A 19,787-nucleotide genomic window follows, 5' to 3' on the forward strand; every position below is an offset into this window, starting at 1 on the left:
TTGGACTTGTGGGCTTGGGCAGCATTGGGTTGGGATGTTTTTGTGATGCACCTTTTCTTTACATAAAACTCTCTTTTATACGTGAGTCGCCGTGGATTTGTTTCTCCAAAGTACCCAGACTAATACACCATCCCTACCCTTTTTAAAAAAACTTGTATTATTTTAAGCTTAATTTACTACTGAGCCAGGAGTTTTTGCTTCTTCAGTTTCTTCTGGGAGATCTTTTTCCTCTGTGCAGCCTCCTCTTCTGGTTTGGGAACAATGTGTTCCTTCTCAGTCAGGATCATGTAAATGTGGCAGGGGGCGCTCATGTGTGGATCATGAGCTCTGTAAGTCTGGCGGCTCATCTGGGGGGCTTTGTTCACCTGGATGTGCTCAATGACCAGTGAATCCACATCTAAACCCTTCAGTTCAGCATTACTTTCTGCATTTTTAAGCACGTGAAGCAAATATTCAGCACTCTTTGGGCCACTGACCCTGGGTCCAACCCCACTGTTTGGCCTGGGCACACCTACCAACACCAACATTGTAACGTCGGCAGGGCACACACTGCTTCTACAGAGTGACGTCTTTCAAGTATCTGGTGGCTTTCAGGATGTGCATGCCTTTGATGGCCTGGGCAGTTTCACTGGTGTCCTTGAAGTGGACCCGGAGGTTCGACCCTCTAGATTTGCAGAATTTTGTGGGGTTTTCTGGGTCAAGTGAGTAGCGAACCATTTGGGCAGGTCACCTCAGGCCGCTCCAGTGCGAGGGCATCCCTACACTTTTATATGCCTCCAAATTGACATGAAATTTTGTAACTACCACAGCATGATTAGAATAAGTTCATTTCAAATACTCTGTAGGATAAACGTACGCCGACATTTGAATTGTTGATGATATCCCCAGGAACTTTTTGAAGCCTCCTCATACTTGAACTTTGGAAGTCAATCTTGGAGTCTCTGTGGTGTGGGTTAATGAAACAAAATCCTGTTCCCAAATTCTTGTACATGCTATTAAAAAAAAAAAGACTAAAAGTAGAGGGAAAATGAGTGAATGCCAACGTCTGCAAAAAAGCAAAGGTAGAATGGGAATTGTGCTTGTGCTTACAAATATTATCATGTCCTGAAACACAATAGCCGTACGTGCCAAAGCCATCTTGCTGCCATTGTAAAGGCTGCCCATGAAAATGAACTTATCTAAGAGATACTTCCAGAGGTCAAAGGAAGGCAGACCATTTATTCCTTTATAGCGTGTGTGCACACATGCCCAGAAACAGACAAGCGTTTCCCATACACGGGAAGACCCGTTTTTATGTTTCTCTTGCCTAGACACACACCCTGATTCGCTGCTTTAAAATGTCTGTATTTCTCATTTCTCTTGGCTTCCAGTCACTTTTCCCTGGCACCACCCACCCCACCCACCATCTGCTTTGTCCTGGTCACAGCTCCCTAATCCTTCTAGCTCGTCTGTCTGTCCTGAGGACTTCAGGAGTGTGGTGGCTGTCTCCTTCTGCTGTGGAGCAGTGCCTCTGCCTGCTCTTCCCACCTCCCTCTCTGGAGCTGGGGCCGGTCTCCATGGAAACCACAGGCATCTCTGCGGGCAGCTCCACCATGTGGGGCAGCTGAGGCTGGCAGAGGCAATCGAAAGCGTGGAGGCCGTGGAGAGCTTGGAAGGAGCTGCCAGTGTAATTGTGGAGACAAGAATGAAAAATGGTACTAATTTGAGACATACAGGCTAGCGGTGTGATTCCCAGGCAGCCCCATCGCTTCTCAGCATCTCCAAAAGGACAGCGCTCTGGTATTCATGTGCTTCCTGGTGGTCTTCTTTGGGATTTGAGGAACTGTGGGCAGGGTCAGTCCCAGGGTGGGCAGAGGGGTTAGCAGCAGTGGGCGAATTGGGCAGCTGCTGACAGGCATGAAAAATCTGTGACTCACAAACCAGTCCACTGAAAGAGACATTGGCCCAGCATTTACTGGTCAGTGGAGCTTACCCTCCAAAATGCATTGCAGAATTCTGCAAATAGGGTCCAGGCCCTAAGGCAGCTGTACAGGGACATGTTCTAAAGCAACTGTGCCCAGTTGAAGTCTGACTGATAATACACTGCCAGACGTGCCCCTCTCCTGCTTTCTCTAAGGAGTGATCCATCCTGAAGATGCAGCACGAGAGCAGACACTGGGCTCTGCATTGTTGGGCTAGCCCTTCTATCTCAGCACTCATGCTAAAGAGGATAGAGCGCAGAGGAGACGAACAAGAAATTCCAGAGGGAGCAGGATAAAGGAAAATGCCTTATGTTCATCTTAGAGGATGTGTGTGTGTGTGTGTATATATATATATATACACACACACACATATATGTATATACACACATATATGCACATATATATGCATGTGTATTAGTGTGTGTATATACACACATGAGTGTATATGTATACACGAGTGTGTGTGTGAAGAAAATGTTCTCAAACTGAATGTGGTGATGATGAGTGTGTGTGTGTGTGTGTGTGTGTGTGTATATTCACTCTTGTTGTGTTTGGTCCCATCGACTCAGCTCCAACCCAAAGCAACTCTGTGCATAACAGAACTAAGCATCCTGCTCCATCCTCGCAATTGTTCCTATGTCTGAACCCATTGTGGGAGCCATTGTGTCAATCTATCTTGCCCAGGACCTTCCTTTTTTCCACCACCCCTCCACTGTACAAATATGATGTCCTTCTCCAGGGACTGGTCCCTTCTGACAATACATCTAAAATATGTAAGACAAATTCTTTCCATCCTTGCTATCCAGCACGTTGGCTGTACTTCCTCCAAGACAGACCAGTTTGGCCTTTAAGCAGTGCACGATACTTTCCATATTCTTCTCCAGCACCACAATTAAAGGCATTGGTTCTTCTACTGCCTTCCTCATTTAATGTCCAACTTTCCCAGCCAGAATTCTCCTGACAAGCAAGGATGGCAAGACTTTGTCTCTTGTACTTCGGGCAGGTTATTTAGGGAGACACATCTCTGGAAGAGGGTATCATGCGAGGTGAAGTGGAAGGGCAGTGAAAGAGAGCAAGACCCTTAATGAGCTGAATGGACACAATGGCCCAACAACAGGCTTAAGCATAACTCCTTTGTGAGGATGCTGTAGGACCAGGGAGTTATTTTACCTGTTGTGCATAGCATTGAGTCGGAATCAATATGGTGGCACCTAACAATATGTACTTTATGTACATATATATATATATGCTTATACATATATATATACACACAGATGTGTAGAGAGATCCTCTAGTACAAATATCTGTGATCTCTCATATTTATGTATATGAGAGAGACATTATATATTCTATCTACAACTCAAAAATGTATTGATATTGAGTTGATTCCAATTCACAGGGACCCTGTAGGGCAGAGTAGAACTCCCCTTGTGGGTTTCTACAACTGTGAATTTAGTAGAAAGCCTCATCTTTCTCCTGTGGGGTGAATGGTGATTTTAAACTGCTGACCTCATGGTTATCAGCTCAACACTGAAACTCCTATGCCACCAGGGCTCCGGTATTCTGCATATCCTCCTATATAAGCGGGCTTCAAAAGCACAGCTCCCAGATAACTGTAGTTTTAAAAGTAGATAATGAGGAATAAGGCTGAAAAGTTGTAATAGAATTCTTGAGTGTGTCTCTGCTTCCAAAATTTCTCTTCTTCTATCGTGTGCGTGCTAATTGTGGAGCTATTCCACAATACACTTTTATAAGATGAAACCCTGAATAGCAGATAATTATCTCCTTCATGTATTTTCATATGCACAGATTCATTTATTTGAATTTACCCATGCTGAAATTCTCAGTTTTGTATGCTGTTCTTTGATATTTGATTATTTTCAGCTATTACATTGACATAGTGTTATGAAGTTTGAAGCTTTTAATTTAAAATTTATTTATTTTTGCACTAAAACTCTTCTTCCCAAGTGAAATCAAGCAGTAGACCTGCGATTTTTTATTCTTTCCTGCGTGTACCTGAAAGTGAAGTGGTGGCCACTAACAGATAATGCTGATTGAAAGTAAACAAGCTATGAAAAAGCTTTCATTTCTACCAGCGGACGGGATCATTGGGTACAACAGAAGCTTACCAATAATACCTATACCTTAAGCACCTGGAGTTGTCTTCAAATATACTGAAATATTAGTGGTTCTGATGGGTTAAAAATGACTTGGTCTATTTTGGAAATCTGCTTCTTTAAAAAGTTTAACACGCCCTAATTCTTTTATGCTTGATTTCTCATGAGTATTCCATGTAACTTTACTTTTACATATTACTGTTGAAGCATCACAAGGAGCTTTGAAAATGTTTACATGGGATGTACATCACCAAACTCAAAGAGCGCAGCTAGTGTAGGTGGCGACCCTTGCACGGCTGTTTACAGCGAGTATTGTGCAGACCATAGCAACAACCCTGTGTGTCCGAGTGCACTCGATGACAGGGAGTTTGATTGTTTTAGAATTTGTTGCACAGGTGGGGAAAGAAGGGCAACGGATGATTCACGAGGTGAATGCCATCTTTAGAAAAGAATGTTTAACCGATTACAAGGAACTATATGTGACCTCCTCCCTGGGGGACAGACAACCGAAAAGTGGGTGAAGGGAGACGTCGGACAGGGCAAGATATGACAAAATACCAATTTATAAACTATCAAGGGCTCATGAGGGAGGGGGGAGTGGGGAGGGAGGGGAAAAATGAGGACCTAATGTCGGGGGTTTTAGTGGAGAGAAAATGTTTTGAGAATGATGTACAAATGCGCTTAACACAATTGATGTGTGTATGGATTGCGATAACAGTTGTATGAGCCCCTAATAAAATGTTTAAAAAAAAGAAAAGAAAAGAATATTTTAGCTGGGCAATGGAGGAAGCAGGTGGTGTCCAACTGTTATAAATATGTATCATAAGAGTCATACTAAGTATGTATGTATCTATATCTATATATCTGTATATTCAGCACTCCTGAGCCAATGCAGAGTCATGGTGACCCTTGAGAACAGGTTAGGAACACCCCTGTGAGCTTCTGAGACTGTAGCTCTCCCCTGCCCCCCTCCCCACCACCAACACTTTATAATTTACATATCGTAAATTTATTAGTTCAGTCACACCAAGAGGGTTTGCTAGTCATCACCACATTCGGTTTGAGAACATCTTCTTCATTCTTGGACTCATCTGGGTCCCCATTCCCCCACCTCCGCTACTGTTCACCCAGGAACCATTCATCCAGTTCCTGTCTACATATACTCGCCCTAGATTTCATATACAGAGGAACAGTAAACAAGCAAACAAAACTGAAATAATAACAAAGCACAACACGTAAAAAATCTCTAGAAAAGAGAGCCACAAACACTAGAACGCATTTAAATGGATTGTAAGGGAGACCAAATGATACGGTGCTAAATTTTAACTTAGCAGCTTCTGCAGTAATCCATGCTCCAATGCATTCAGCATGTTAGCAAGGCTGCCTACATCCCTGGTCCATGGTCAGAGGGATTCATCCACGAATTAATCCATACCTATTTCCCTTTTGCTTTTTGCTTTTTAAAAAAATCGAAACAGTTTTAAAATGGGTCAAAAGGGAGATCAAATGATAATTTTAGTTTAACTTAAGACTCTCAGCCATAATCAAATTTTCAATGTTCTCTTTCTGATAACAGGGCTATTCACATCCCTCAAGTGTGGTCAGAGGGAATTTGATGGAGGCTTAATCTGTTTGGACCCTGCAAATGGAGCTTAGGCTCCCACTGTCATCCATTGTCTTGTACTCTTTCCGTGGGTAGACAGCCCTGTCTTTTCCTTGTGGAGCTGCTGCTGGTTTCTAACTTGGTGGCCTTGTGGTTAGTGACCCCACGTGTAACCACTATACCATACTTAGTAATTATATTTTGAGATGGAAAAAGATTTGAAATAGGAGATTGTTATATGATTGGGAGAAACCACCCTAGTACTTACAACAGAGGGAATTTAATAGAAGGGATTGGTTATACATTTGATTGAAAAAAAGAAGAGAAGTAATTTGGGATTAATCTCCGAGAGAGCCATTACCACCACCACCCTAGTGCATAGTTCTTAATGGTGTGCTACTTTTCACCGTCTCTGCAGGAGACATTTGGCCATTTCTGGAGACATTCTCATGACTGTGGGAGATGCTATGGCATCCAGTAGGTAGAAACCAGGAATGCTCCTGAACATCCAACAATCCATTGGATCCCCCACCTGCTCCTGTAAAGAAAGATCTCTCTCAAAATGTCAACAATGCTGAAATTGAGAGGTGCAAAAGGAGATAATGTCAACATGATGCTGGCCCCGGGTTTCCTAGAGGAAGAGGACTGTCCAGCAGGACACAGCCATGGAGGAGATGGAGCAGCCAGTAGAAGAGACAGTAGGAAAAAAGAGTAATGAATATCCTAGCTTCTTCCTATACCCATCCTCCCACCAACTGGTAGAGCTTCCCAATGGCTCAAACCAGCCAGCAGTCTGGATACAGAAGCACAGAGAACTGCCATGGCACCAAGCTTATAATAAGAACACGTCAGGTAGGGGAGAGGATAGGTCCGAGAACAAGCAAGGAGGGACCATCCGACAATGACTGAGATTCACTGTGTTAATAGATTGACAGAATCAGTGGTCTTTCACGAAATGAAAACTGGTACATTTTAATACTAAGTCATAATTAATAAATCTTAACCAGTGAGGATGTAGAGGGAACATTCTGAACCTTTTTCATATGCAAATCCTGGGATGATGGTACATTTTAATCATTGAAAGGAAAGAATAACTGCTGTCACTACTCCTTCCACATCAATCATCACAATAAGACAAGAAAAATACAGAATAAGCAAAGGATTGAGAAAGAAGAAAAATGTAAAAAAAATGGAAGATAATAGGAACATTTGCATACAAATCTCAGAGAAATCTTCTGATTATCAAAACAAAAAAGAATGCAGTAGGTTTTCTGTGTGGAATATTAGGGTATGAAGGCAATTCCAGCTTTGAATGCTTGTTTTAATCCCCAACATTATTAGTTTGTTAAACTGCCCTCTTGTTGGCTCTCACTTAGAATGACCTTTGGTGTGTCAGAGTAGAACTTTATTCCTCAAGGTTTTCATTGGCTGATTCATCAGCAGGAAATAGCCAGACCTTTCTGCAGAGGTACCTCTGGTGAACTTGGCCTTGCACTCTGTCAATTAGCTGTGAGTACATTAATAGCACAACTGAATCCTCACAGATCCTTGTTGTGTACTTCAGTCTTTTACCCAAATCAAGTGACTGAATTGTTGTACTTTTTTCCAGTTCCCTTTTTAATCAAAATATTGACATGCTTGAATTATATGTGTACATATTGAAACCCACACATACATTCCTTTTGTGGATGCATTAGGATTGTATTTATTTTAGCTCTATGATTAAGTATAAAGTGCAGATTTTATATGCATTTCATTTCCTCTGTTTAAAATGTATTTGTGATGGAAATGGCTTTGTTGAAAGATTTCATATACACATAAGGGGGCTTCCAAAAATTCCTGGGAAAAAATGAACTAAAAGATAATGGAATATTTCCACTAACTTTTTGAAGCTTCCTTGTATAATCACACACACACACACACACACACACACACACACACAAAACATATGTAAAAACTTTTTATTGGGAATTAGGTGGGGAATCCACATTTCAGATAATCAGTTTTATTTTCAGCAGTTTAAACAGTTTATATATGTAATCAGATGTACACATATGTACTTGGGTATCAGTGTGTGTGTGTGTGTGTGTGTGTGTGTGTGCAGTTGCTAGGTACCTTGGTACTATAGCGGGTTGGTCAAGTCAAAGGAAGCCCTTGGTGAGATGGATTGACACAGCGGCTGACACTGTAGCAGCCATTGCGAAGGTCATGCAGGACTCCACGGTTTACACTGTTCTGTGGAAGGTCCTTATGAGTGGAGCCTGTTGGTAAGTGCCATAGTAACTGTATGCAAATCAGTTTTGACCCATAGTAACTGTATGCAAAGTAGAACAATGCCGTCCTCATAATTGTTCCTATGCGTAAGCCCATTGCTGAAGCCGCTTTGTCCGTCTATCTCCTTGAGGCTCTCCCTCTTCTCTGTCGACCCTCTCTGTTACCAAACATGAAGCCCTTCACCAATGATGGGTGCTTACTTTCTGGTAACCAAGTACATGAGAGGACTCAAAACATTTGTGGAAATAACAGAATGACCCCAGGAACCCTTTGAAGGCACTTATATGCATGTATGTTTTATACACACGGCACCATTTTGCCATTCCCTTAAGCGAATGAACCCAATCTTCTACTTCTTTACATGACTCTCACCAGTGCAAACCTCATATAACTGAGAGTCATTCAGTAATGTTGTTCTGCCCCGATAGGCACTTATGAAAATGGGGAAATGGTATGCTTTCTTCATGATGGGGTCTATTAATTCCTTATCAAGTATGCTCCTGCAAGACTGTTGTGGAAGCTAAACCAGACTTGATGGAGAGCCAACACTTGGCCTTGATAGCCTTGGTTTGTGTGAGGTTTTTTTTGCTAGTGTGCAGAGATTAGAAACACCATGTGCTATTGAATTTTTCTTGTAAAATCCAGGGTCTAAGTGCTAAGGTGCTCTGAGAAGCAGCTTCTCTTCCCTAATGTATAAAGGTTTTGGGTTGAGTTATATAGACTTACAGTAACAACCATAAGAAGAAGCATGTCTACACACATTCAATAATGAATTAGGGGTTTCAGAAGTCAAAATTGAAGCTGTATTGTAAGGGAAGTAATTTTAAAACTAAAGACCTGGCTGCAACAATAGGCTAATAGATGGTCTCTATCTAAAACTTGAAACTCAATCGAATGTAAGTTTCTGCCAAACTTACTTAACAATTTACTTAACCTTTGTTCCAAAAGAGATAAAAGCTTCATGGTTCTGCATTAAGACACACACACACACACACACACACACACACACACACACACAAAATCACCATGAATACTGTATGAGGGTAACAATCTTAATTGATGTATACTTTTTATAAATCCTTTGGAATTAGAAAATTTCTTTTATTCTCAACTTATTTGAAAGGGAATGTGTAGGTGGGTGGGTTGGGGGTGGGTAGGAGAGGCTATTTGCTACCATAAAGGCTTACAGTCTCCGAAACCCTTTAGAGGGTCACTGTCCGTTGGCAGTGGGCTGGGATATGGGGGTCTGTCTCTACTTCTCTTCCTTCTTAACACTGATGGGCCACGTCACCATCTTGCCCCACTGTTTGGGTAAAATGAACATGTAGAGGATCAGTAAGCTGCACAAGACCACTGCTTGTACTTTCCTCTTTTGTACCCCCTCGAGTGGAGACCGCTAGAAGCCTCCACTTCAGCCTGTATGCCCCATTGGGAAGGTTCCATTCATAAAGAGGAATTCAGATGGCTGCTTTAGCCCCAGGCTACCAGCATCAATAGTGTTGTTGTTATTAGGTGCCAGACAGTCAGCTCCGACCCATAGCAACCCTTGGCACAACCGAAGGAAACACTGCACAGTCCTGTGCCGTTCTTTTATTATTACAGCTACTGTGCCAATTCATCCTGTCCTTTTCCTTCCTCTCTTTCATTGCCCCTCTACTTTGGCAAACATGATGTCCTTCTCCAGAGACTGGTCTCTCCTCACAGTATGCCCAAAGTATGTAAGATGATGAAGTCTTGCCATCCTTGTCTCCAAGGCGCCCTCCAGCCATACATCTTCCAAGCCAGATCAGTGATAAAGATGCTCTATTTTGTGTCTCACCTATTATTGATAGATACGTCATCATTGGTCCAGAATGATGCGGTGACTTCTATGCAACCCTGTTACATGGAAGAGCCACTGATTGCTGTTCAGCCTCACAACACCCAAGGCCTCAGGGTTACCTGGATGGTAGCTGTGGTTTAGGTGCATGGCAAGGAAATTGAACCTGATCTCCCAAAAGAAGCTGGGCTACATGAAAATGAACACAGCATCAAGATTGGAGGGGGACTCGTTAACTTTGCAATAAAGTGGTAGTAAGCTCATAGACAATCAACAAAATGCCTTTGTGACCCAATTCACTTTGAAAACTAAGAAGAAAACTCATGCCTCCCAGAATGCACTTTTGTACAGATCCAAGTGCTGGGAGAAGAGGCCGCACTTAGCTACCCTTCCACATGCTGCACGACCTGGTTTGCAGAGGGTGGTCATGTCTGAGGACATTTCTCAGCAACAGATCCAGTCAGGTCATTTTAAGTGGTGTCACCATAACCATTCAGTGTCAAGTTTAAAAATGCATGGATGTACTCTGTCTTGTACATTGTAAACATCTTGGAACTAACTTTTGATCACTTTGTTATTGCATAGGAGTTTTGGTCACGTGCGCAAGAGGATATTGAGTAGAAAAGATGGAATATTGGTTCAGTGGTAGTTTTTCACCTTCCATGTAGGACTTAGTTTTCTTTTTGATAGATCCCGTGGAATTCTTGGTGACTCACAGAGACCCGTGTACAACAGAATAAAACACCGCCACCCTCCCAGTCATTGCTATATCCATCCATCTTGTTGAGTGTCTTCCTCTTTTATGCTGGCCCTGGACTGTCCTAACCAGCGCCTTCTCCCGGGGTTGGCTCCTCCTTGCTAATATATCCAATGTGTGTGACACAGAGTCTCACCATCCTCCCTTTGTAGCAGCATTCTGGCTGTACTTCTTCCAACACATTCGTATGTCCTTTTGCCGGACCTCGATATGAGTATATCTAATACTCTTCCCCAACATCACCATTCAAAGACATGAGTACTTCTCTGTCTTTCCTTATTCATTGTCCAGCTATCATGTACACCTGCGATGATTGGCAGTACCATGGCATGGTCCAAGCGCACCAAAGTCTTCACAATGGCTTCTTTGCTACTTTAGAGAGGTCTCGTGCAGCAGGGCTGCCCCTGCAATGCAGGCCTTGATTTATCCACTGCTGCTTTCTTGGTCATTGGTTATCGAGCCAACCAAAATGAAATCCCTGGCAATCCCAATCTTTTCTCCACTTATCCGGTTGTTTCTTATTGGCCAGTTGTGAAGATTGTTGCTTTCTTCATACTAAGGGGTGCTCTGTGCTGAACACCATAGCATTTGAGCTTTACTCGTGGGTGCTTCAGGTCCTGTTTGCTTTCGGTCTGCAATCTGCATATTGCAGGTTGTTTCTGAGTCCCCCTCCAATCTTGATGCTGTGTTCATTTTCATCTAGCCCAGCTTCTTTTGGGGAGATCAGGTTCAATTTCCTTGCCACGCACCTAAACCACAGCTACCATCCAGGTAAGCCTGGGGCCTTGTGTGTTGTGATGCTGCACAGGGATCAGCGGTTCTTCCAAACTAAGGTAGATGAAGAGGAAAGACTTGATCATCGACAGCCAACAAAATCCCTCTGGACCACAGATTCATGATGTCACGGTGCAGGCATGACCATGAGTCAGACGTGACTTGACAGCCGCCTACAACAATTTTGAAAAATGAGCAGATTTTCTGTTAGATGTATCTAGAAATGGTCCCATCTAGTCAAAGACTACTTCCTTGTCAGACACACAAAAAGAAAAATGTGTACCTAACACAATGCATCTTTTCGTCTCTTGACTGCTGCTTCCATGAGCATTGGTGATGGATACAAGCAAGACAAAATACTTGACAACTTCAACCTTTTCATCATTCATCATTATCCAACATTGGGTCTTTGCATATTTCATTATAATATTTTACTTGGTCTTTTTGTTTATTAATAAATAATTTTATTGGGGCCTCTTACATACCCATACATCCATTATATTAAGTGTATATGTACAAAAATTATCATCAACAATTTCAAAGCATTATCTTTCTTTTTGAGCCCCTTAATATCATTTCCTGTTTAGAGCATTAAAAAGCAAGACTGTTACTTTGAGAACTAAGGTCGTGGCACCTGATCCATAGGATCATTCAGTATCACCACTCAAGGCTTGAATTATTTTCTTGAGTTCTTTCAGTTTAAGATGTGCTGTGTGTTCTTCTTTTTCAGTTTCCTAAGGCTAGGTCTTTGCACATATCACGATATTTGTTTTCTTTATCTTCATTACTGGCTTTAGTACAGAAATTTGAATAATTGTTTTATTACCTGGACTTCTATGTAGGCATATAAATATTAACCTATCACATTCAGCATTGTACTTGAGGTTGGATTTTTAAATGCTCCTTTTTTAAAAATCATTTTATTAGGGGCTCATACGACTCATCACAATTCATACATACATCAATTGTGTAAAGCACATTTGTACATTCATTACCCTCATTCTCAAAACATTTGCTCTCCACTTAAGCCCCCGGCATCAGGTCCTTATTTTTTCCCCTCCCTCCCCGCTCCCCGCTCCCTCATGAGCCCTTGATAATTTATAAATTATTATTTTGCCATATCTTGCCTTGTCCGACTTCTCCTTTCACCCACTTTTCTGTTGTCTGTCCCCCAGGGAGGAGGTCACATATAGTTCCTTGTAATCGGTTCCCTCTTTACATCCCACTCTCCCTCTACCCTCCCAGTATCGCCACTCACACCACTGGTCCTGAAGGGATCATCCGCCCTGGATTCCCTGTGTTTCCAGTTCCTATCTGTACCAGTGTACACCCTCTGGTCTAGCCAGACTTGCAAGGTAGAATTCGGATCATGATAGTGGGGGGGCGGAGGAAACTAAATGCTCCTTTTGACAATGAATGCAACCCATTCTTGTATTTGTCTTTCTCAATATAGTAAATCACATGATTTTCTGATTTAAAAAAATAGAAGAAAGAAAAATGTTTAATTCATTGATCCCTCATCAGTAGAATGGACACCCTCACCCAAAGCTAACGACACTAATTGTTACAGTGATACAATCTTGAGACTCAGACTGCATGGGAGAGGGTTGCTTCATTTTTCATTGCAAAATTATTGACATCAAAAGGAGGAGCACGTTCTCAGTGGAGAGCTTTGAGAGATGAAAGGACAACCTCTAGAGGGTGCCAGAAAGTCTTTGGTACCCTGATGCGAAGTTGGAAACTGTTGTTTCTGTTTCTAATATGTGCACCAGCTCTTCTTTTTAAAATACAGCCTGATAGGATCAAATGAATCAACTCAATAAACATAAATGGGAGAATCACTGGATGCATTTTATAAGTCTCTTTCAATGCAGTACAGGGAGATGTCACCCCTGTTTGCAATGTAAATGCCACCAATTGTGCTACCAGCCCTGCAGTCTCATGACTGAGTCTAATCTCATTGCATTCTAGACTCAGCTTGTGTGTCTGCAAATAGACTTATTTGATTATAAACTTCACACATATTTTTTTGACATCAGCGAGTCCCAGCTAATCATGTCAAATTATGGTGGGCTTATCTTTGTTTCGAGGCACCTGGGTAAACAAATTATTTAGAGCTGTGTGAGTGTGTGAGAATAAGAAGGGAAAGGGAAAATGACTTCTTTGTGTTGTTAAGAAATTGCTTTGGGGAATGGAATCATGAGGGATGGAGTTACTGGCCTGGGAGATCAGGATGATAGTCTCAAGAGACAGCACAGTCAGTTGGTAGAAACTGGTCCACAAAGACAATGGTCTACATCCTACTTTGGTGCACATCAATAGGGGTTTTTAAAAACCCATGAACACTCATCTGTGGCGTGGCCATTAGTCTTCTTGCCCAGAGGAAAGAAGAGTGATGAAAATCAAAGACTGAGAAACAATTAGTCCAGGCAGCATCAGACTCCTTGACCGTAAGGCCAGAAGCACAAGACTCCCACTACTGACTGCTCTGAAAGGATCCCATGAGAAGGACCTGGCTAGTGTGGGAGAGAAACACTGAACAAAACTCAAAATCTTAAAGACCAGGCTTACTGGTCCAATAGAGACGGATGGAACCCTGGAGACTACGTCACTCTTAGGGTCTGGTATGGAATTTGCCTCCACCACACACTTAAAGAAACCTAGCACTATTGAGGCACTCACACCATAGAACAATAAGCCCTCTGATATTGAAAGGGCAGTGGACAAGTGATAAGTGGATTAGTGTTGTCACGTTGTGGGGATTGCAATCAATGTGATCAAACTTAATGTGTACAAATTGTTGAATGATTATCTGCTGTTGAAATGTTGAAAACAGATTATCTGCTCTGTTACTTACTTTTCACATACAACACAAGTTATATTTTTAAAATTGTGATCATTATTTGACCCTCTGGAAAAACGATGAGCAGAATGCCCTGATCCTCAGAAAGCGTTTACCAAAACCTTTGCACTTTACCCGTGTGCTTTTGCTTTGACTGGACCACTCCTGAACCTTTGATTGTGATTTGTCTTTAGGATCACATTGATGAAACTCAGTTTCATCGTCTTTTAAAATTCTTCCAAGAAATGTTTCATTATCTTGTTCCACTTCTTTACAATTTCCATTGAAACTATAAACTCTGCTCTTTTCTACATTTGATCTGAGCACAACTGTTTTGACACCCAGTGAGTGGAAAGTTTCCTCAACTTTAATTTTTCAGCCAGAATTGCATATGCAGAGATATCTTCAGTTGTTAGCTGTTGGTTCTGCTGTTAATCATCGATCCTCTTCATTGAGGCGATCAAAACAAAAACAAAACAAACTCACTACCAGTGAGTCAATGCTGACTTATAGCGAACTTGTAGGAAAGGCTATCCCTGCCCTTGAAAGTTTCCCAAACGGTAACTGTTTATGGGGGAGTAGACAGCTCTGTCTTTTCCCTAAGAATGGCTGGTGATTTTGAACTTCAGACCAACTTCAGACCTTTCCGACTGTTGCCCAACATGTATCCTCTATGCATTTAGGACAAGATTAAGGATTAGGATAATGGACAATGTACATTGTTTCCTTGCAAATCCATATGGATGCTCTGCTTCATTAGGCTTCATCTTCAATAGGAAGGAATTTTCCATTGGAAAAATGCTAGTTTATCTGAGGCATTGCCCCCATAAGACTTTCACAAATCATCATTGATTTCACTACTTTCTACCCAAGGTTCACCCAAACATAAATTAAGTGTGTTTTTCTTGTTTTAATTTTAGCAGAATTCATGTTGACCTGCTAGGAACTCTTTTCAAATGGATGTCTTATCCTTCTTTGTACCTCAAACGAGATTCTGTTTAGAAATGTTATGATAGATTACTATGAATTTATTTTGGTGATGAAAGTTTGTGAAATCTATGCATACCATTTTTCTTCATAATATGCATTTCCATTAACTTTTTGAAGCAACTCCTATCACTATGAAATCTTTCCTAGTCCTGCAACATCTTCATGACATGTTTGAGTTCATTGTGATGACTACTGTGTTAGTCTGGGTAGACTAGAGAAACAGATTCATAAATGCGCATATGTGTATAATAAGAAAGAGCTTTATATACAAGAGCAATTGAATATTAAGAAAACACCCCAGCATAGTCCAGGTCAAGTTCATAAATCTGATATTAGCCCATTTGCCCTTCACCAGTCTTTAATTTCTTCTTCAGAATCACGGAACAGATTCAATGACTCCAAATGCAGAAGATCACAGGCCAGTGGGTGGAAAATCTTGTGGACCCAGTGGTGGTGGAAGCATCTCAGCACTGGCAGGGGTCTCTACATGATTCCTCAGTTCCAGGGCTCTGGCTCCATCAACCTTTCTCCATGTGGCTTGTCAACAGCAGTGTCTACCAGGCAGTGAGTGCTTGTCCCACCTCCAATGAGCTATTTACCTCCTTAGCACCTCCAGATGAGGGCATCAATCTGCGTCCTGATTGACAGACTAAACCCTACCCCTTCACTCTTAAATCTCAAATTGACAACAGATTATGTAACTACCACAACTACTATATGAATCTATGTCATAGAAGGGTTCCTTTGTATACATTGACCCTCTTATTTGATAACCTGCTCTTTTTTCATAGTGGTTGATGTATACAAAGTAAGTCAGTTGAATTCTTACTATACTTGTTTCTAAATATCTTACAGCTCACAAACACTCTATAAAGGTTTACACATAATGAAACCAAGGAATAGGGACGTTAGATAGACTTAGCTCTGTGTAATATCTTCTACAGATCTACCCATGTAAACATGAGAGTTAATACAGAATTGTCATTCCTGAGTCTTCATCAAAGGATATTTATACACCTATCAATGTTGCAAATGTATGTCTTAAACAGTAAGTGGTGAATTTGGCTAATGGGCCTGTTTGATTTTTGTGTGTGTGAATGTTTTCTGCTGGCAATATCTTCCATTTTCTGACTAGATCCTGCACCAGTTTGTCCTGGGGCCACTTCTCCATGGCTGGCTTGAGGAGCAGACGGGCGGCAACAGGCAGGAAAACACAGCCTGTTCCCCGGGGAGCTGTGGAGATGACAGATTTTCTTGTCTGCCCTGCACAGACCAACCTGGCACTTGATGCATTTTTAGCACTTCCCTTCTACATGGAATTGAGCCAAGGGAGCTTTTGTTTATCATCAAGCTTATTTAAGCCTGGCTGCTTTGCAAAGCATATTCTTTGTAAGAAGATCTGAGTCTTCCTCTTTCCGTCGGCACCCCTAGGTCATGGATGCCACTATCTTTCTGTTTGAACAGATGGATTGTTGAGAAGGCCCAGCTATCTGAAAGCTGGGCCTTCTCAAATTCTGTGGAAATGACACTGTTGTTATTGCTCTGTGCCATCTAGTCTGTTCTGATGCCTAGTGACACTACATGCAATAGAACAAAACGCTGCCCGATCCTGCACCACCAACGCTATTGTTGTGCTTTAGCCCCTTGTTCAGCCAATATGCCTGTCCATTTGCTTGAGCATCTTCCTTTTTTCACAGCTTCTCTTATTTTCTTAGAAGGACATCTTTCTCCAGGCACTGGACTCCCCGGGTAACATGCTCAAAATATGCAAGATGAAGTTTTGTCATCCTTTCTTCTGATATCTGCCTATCACATAGGGCATAGTTTCCAACTACTGATACTGCTATTTTGTTTTCATTTCCATTACCACTAATTTATCAATGCATCTTGATGGATGTTTGCTCAGTTTCACATGGAAGAAGTTGGTAAAAATCTGAACATTCTTCATCTCTCACTTGAGACATTGGTTGTAAATATTGATAGTTGTCATATGTATTGGCCTTCCTTATGGGCATATGGATAGCATCCTCCACTTACAGTGCTGTGCTTCAAGATCGGTCTTGAAATTTTCTTTTTGACATGGAGTGTGTCACCATTCTTCTTCAGTTCATTTTTCCGAGTGTCGTAAAGCACAACAGTCCAATTCAGAACGTCTAGTACCAGTCCAGTTCCGCTCACTAATGGATACCAAGGTTTGTACATTCTCTTTTACATTTGATGACTTGCACTGTTTCCAGATTCATAGTTTAGACCATCCTTGTTATGATTATCAATGTCTTTGGAGCTTTTCTTCTCATTGAAAATCATGTCTAGTGCTAATAACATCAAGTACAAGAAAAAAAGAAAGAAATATCCTGGAGTTGATAGTGTGGATGGGCGCACGATTGTTATAGATGTGCATGAACTAGTGAAACGTCTGGTGTGTGAATTAAGGGTGCATCGGTGAAAGTATTAAAAATAAAACTATTTAAATAAAGTCATGTCTCCATCAGCCAATGAAGGTCCCCAAAGTTCTGCTCTTGTCATGCCCGCATCATGAGTCTGTTTTGAGTATCTTGCTGTCCAAGGGACTCAATTCCCAACACTCCATCTAAGAGTGGTCTGTGGTAAGTAAGCTCTTAGGGTTTTACTGGTCAGTGTTGTCCAGAAGTGGATCACTGGGACCTTCTTCCCAGCTTGACTTAGTTGGAAAACTCTACTGAAAGCTGTCTACAACGGGTATTTTAAATCCTGGTAACATGGATTTTAACTTTACAGTGATAGGCAGGCCGCCACAGCACAGCACTTTTGTAGAAGACTGGGGTCAAGTTCCAGTATGGGACAGAGAATTCGTTGTAGTAGGGCTGCCCTGTGGATTGTAGATTGTTTAGCAGCTTCCCTGGTTTATACTCTTGATTCCAATCGCATTGCTAAGCCCAGTTAAGACAACCCGGAAGGTCTCTAAAAGGAAAGAAATGTATCCTAGGGGTGTTATAATCGCCCTTGGTTAAGAACCATTGAAATGTGCAGTGGTGCGGTGGTGATGGAATGGTTGCATGCTCTGTTGCTAATTGAACAGTCAGTGATTGGAACCCAGTGACCATTCCTTGGTAGAAAGGTGTGGCAGTTTCCTCTGTAAAGATTCACAGCCTCAGAAACCCTGTGGAGCAGTTCTACTCTGTCCTGCAGGTCCTTGTGAACCGGTATTGATAAGGTTTGATTTTTTTTTTTTTAGAAGCATTAGTATAGATTAAGGGAGGTTTTTAAAAGACTGAACACTTTCAAAAACCTAATGTTCTCCTTTCTGGCTGCTCCCTTCGCTGAAACATCCCCCTACAGTCACTCACCCTGTGAGTATTTGCAAAGGGGCTCCATGTGCCTCCAAGGGCACCCTGAACTTCTCAAGGTGCAGTCATCCTGAGGTGGTAACCCCAATAACGACTTCCTGCTACCCAGTTACTTCCTGTAATCTATGTTGCTACCAGAGTTAGAAAAACCAAAAAGGATGAACACACTCAGCACATCTTAAATGGAAAGAACTGAAGAACAAATTGAATTCTCAAGTTGAAGCACTGAAAGATTCTGTTGGATGGCACCAAATGTACAAATGTGCTTGACACAACGGATGGATGTATGGATTGTGATAAGAGTTGTACGAGCCCCCAATAAAATGATTTTTAAAAAAAAGAGTTACAGTCCCAAGGGCTCAAATAGAAAGTACATATTTAGAAAATGATGATGGCAACATATGTACAAATATGCTTGATACAATTGATGTATGGAATGTTGTGAGAGCTATGAGTCCCCAGTAAAATGATTTAAAAAATAAATGTCTAGAAAATAATGATGGCAATATACACAAATATGCATGATACAATTGCTCTATGGATTGCTATAAGAGCTGTAAGAGCCCCCAATAAAGTGATCTTTTAATAAATAAAGATTCTGTTGGCAAAATATCAAATGATGTGGGAAGCATCAAATGCAAATGGAAGGAATACACAGAGCCACTGTACCAAAAAGAACTAGTTGACATTCAAACATATCAAGAGGTAGTCTATGAGCAAGAACTATTGGTACCTGGAGGCAGAAGTCCAAGCTACACTGAAAACATTAGTCAAACATCAGTCTCCAAGAATTGAAAGATCTCCAACTGAAATGTTGATGAAGTACAGAGAACACTTATTCATCTCTGCCAGGAAGACAGCTACTTGACCAACTGACTGGAAGAGATCCATATTTGAACCCATTCCAAAGAAAGGTGACCCAACAGAATGCTCAAATTATAGAACAATATCACATACAAGTAAAATTGTGTTGAAGATCATCCAGTAGCTGTTGCAGCAGTACATTGAAAGGGAGCTGCCTGAGAGGTTCAGGCCAGATTTAGAAGAGGACCTGGAACAAGGGATATCATTGCTGATGTCAGAAAGCAGAGACTATCAGAAAGATATTTACTTGTGTTTCATTGACTGTGCAAAGGCATTTGTCTGTGTATGTATTAGTCTGGGTACTTAGGAGAAACAAATCTACGGCGACTCACGTATAAGAGAGAGTTTTATGTAAAGAAAAGGTGCATCACGAAAACATCCCAACCCAATGCTGCCCAAGCCCACAAGTCCAACATTAACCCATTAACCCAACACCAGTCCACAAAGTCCTCCACCTCAC

At 41.6% G+C, this 19,787-nt stretch overlaps 1 pseudogene; it reads right to left on the bottom strand.

Annotated features, from left to right (window-relative positions):
- Positions 1 to 176: 176 nt before the first annotated feature.
- On the bottom strand, positions 177 to 717 carry LOC101655609 (annotated as a pseudogene).
- Positions 718 to 19,787: the final 19,070 nt, after the last annotated feature.

Source organism: Echinops telfairi, unplaced genomic scaffold, assembly GCF_000313985.2.
Source record: "Echinops telfairi isolate 266 unplaced genomic scaffold, ASM31398v2 ScPeMD7_7469;HRSCAF=8507_1, whole genome shotgun sequence".
Lineage (NCBI taxonomy): Eukaryota > Metazoa > Chordata > Mammalia > Afrosoricida > Tenrecidae > Echinops > Echinops telfairi.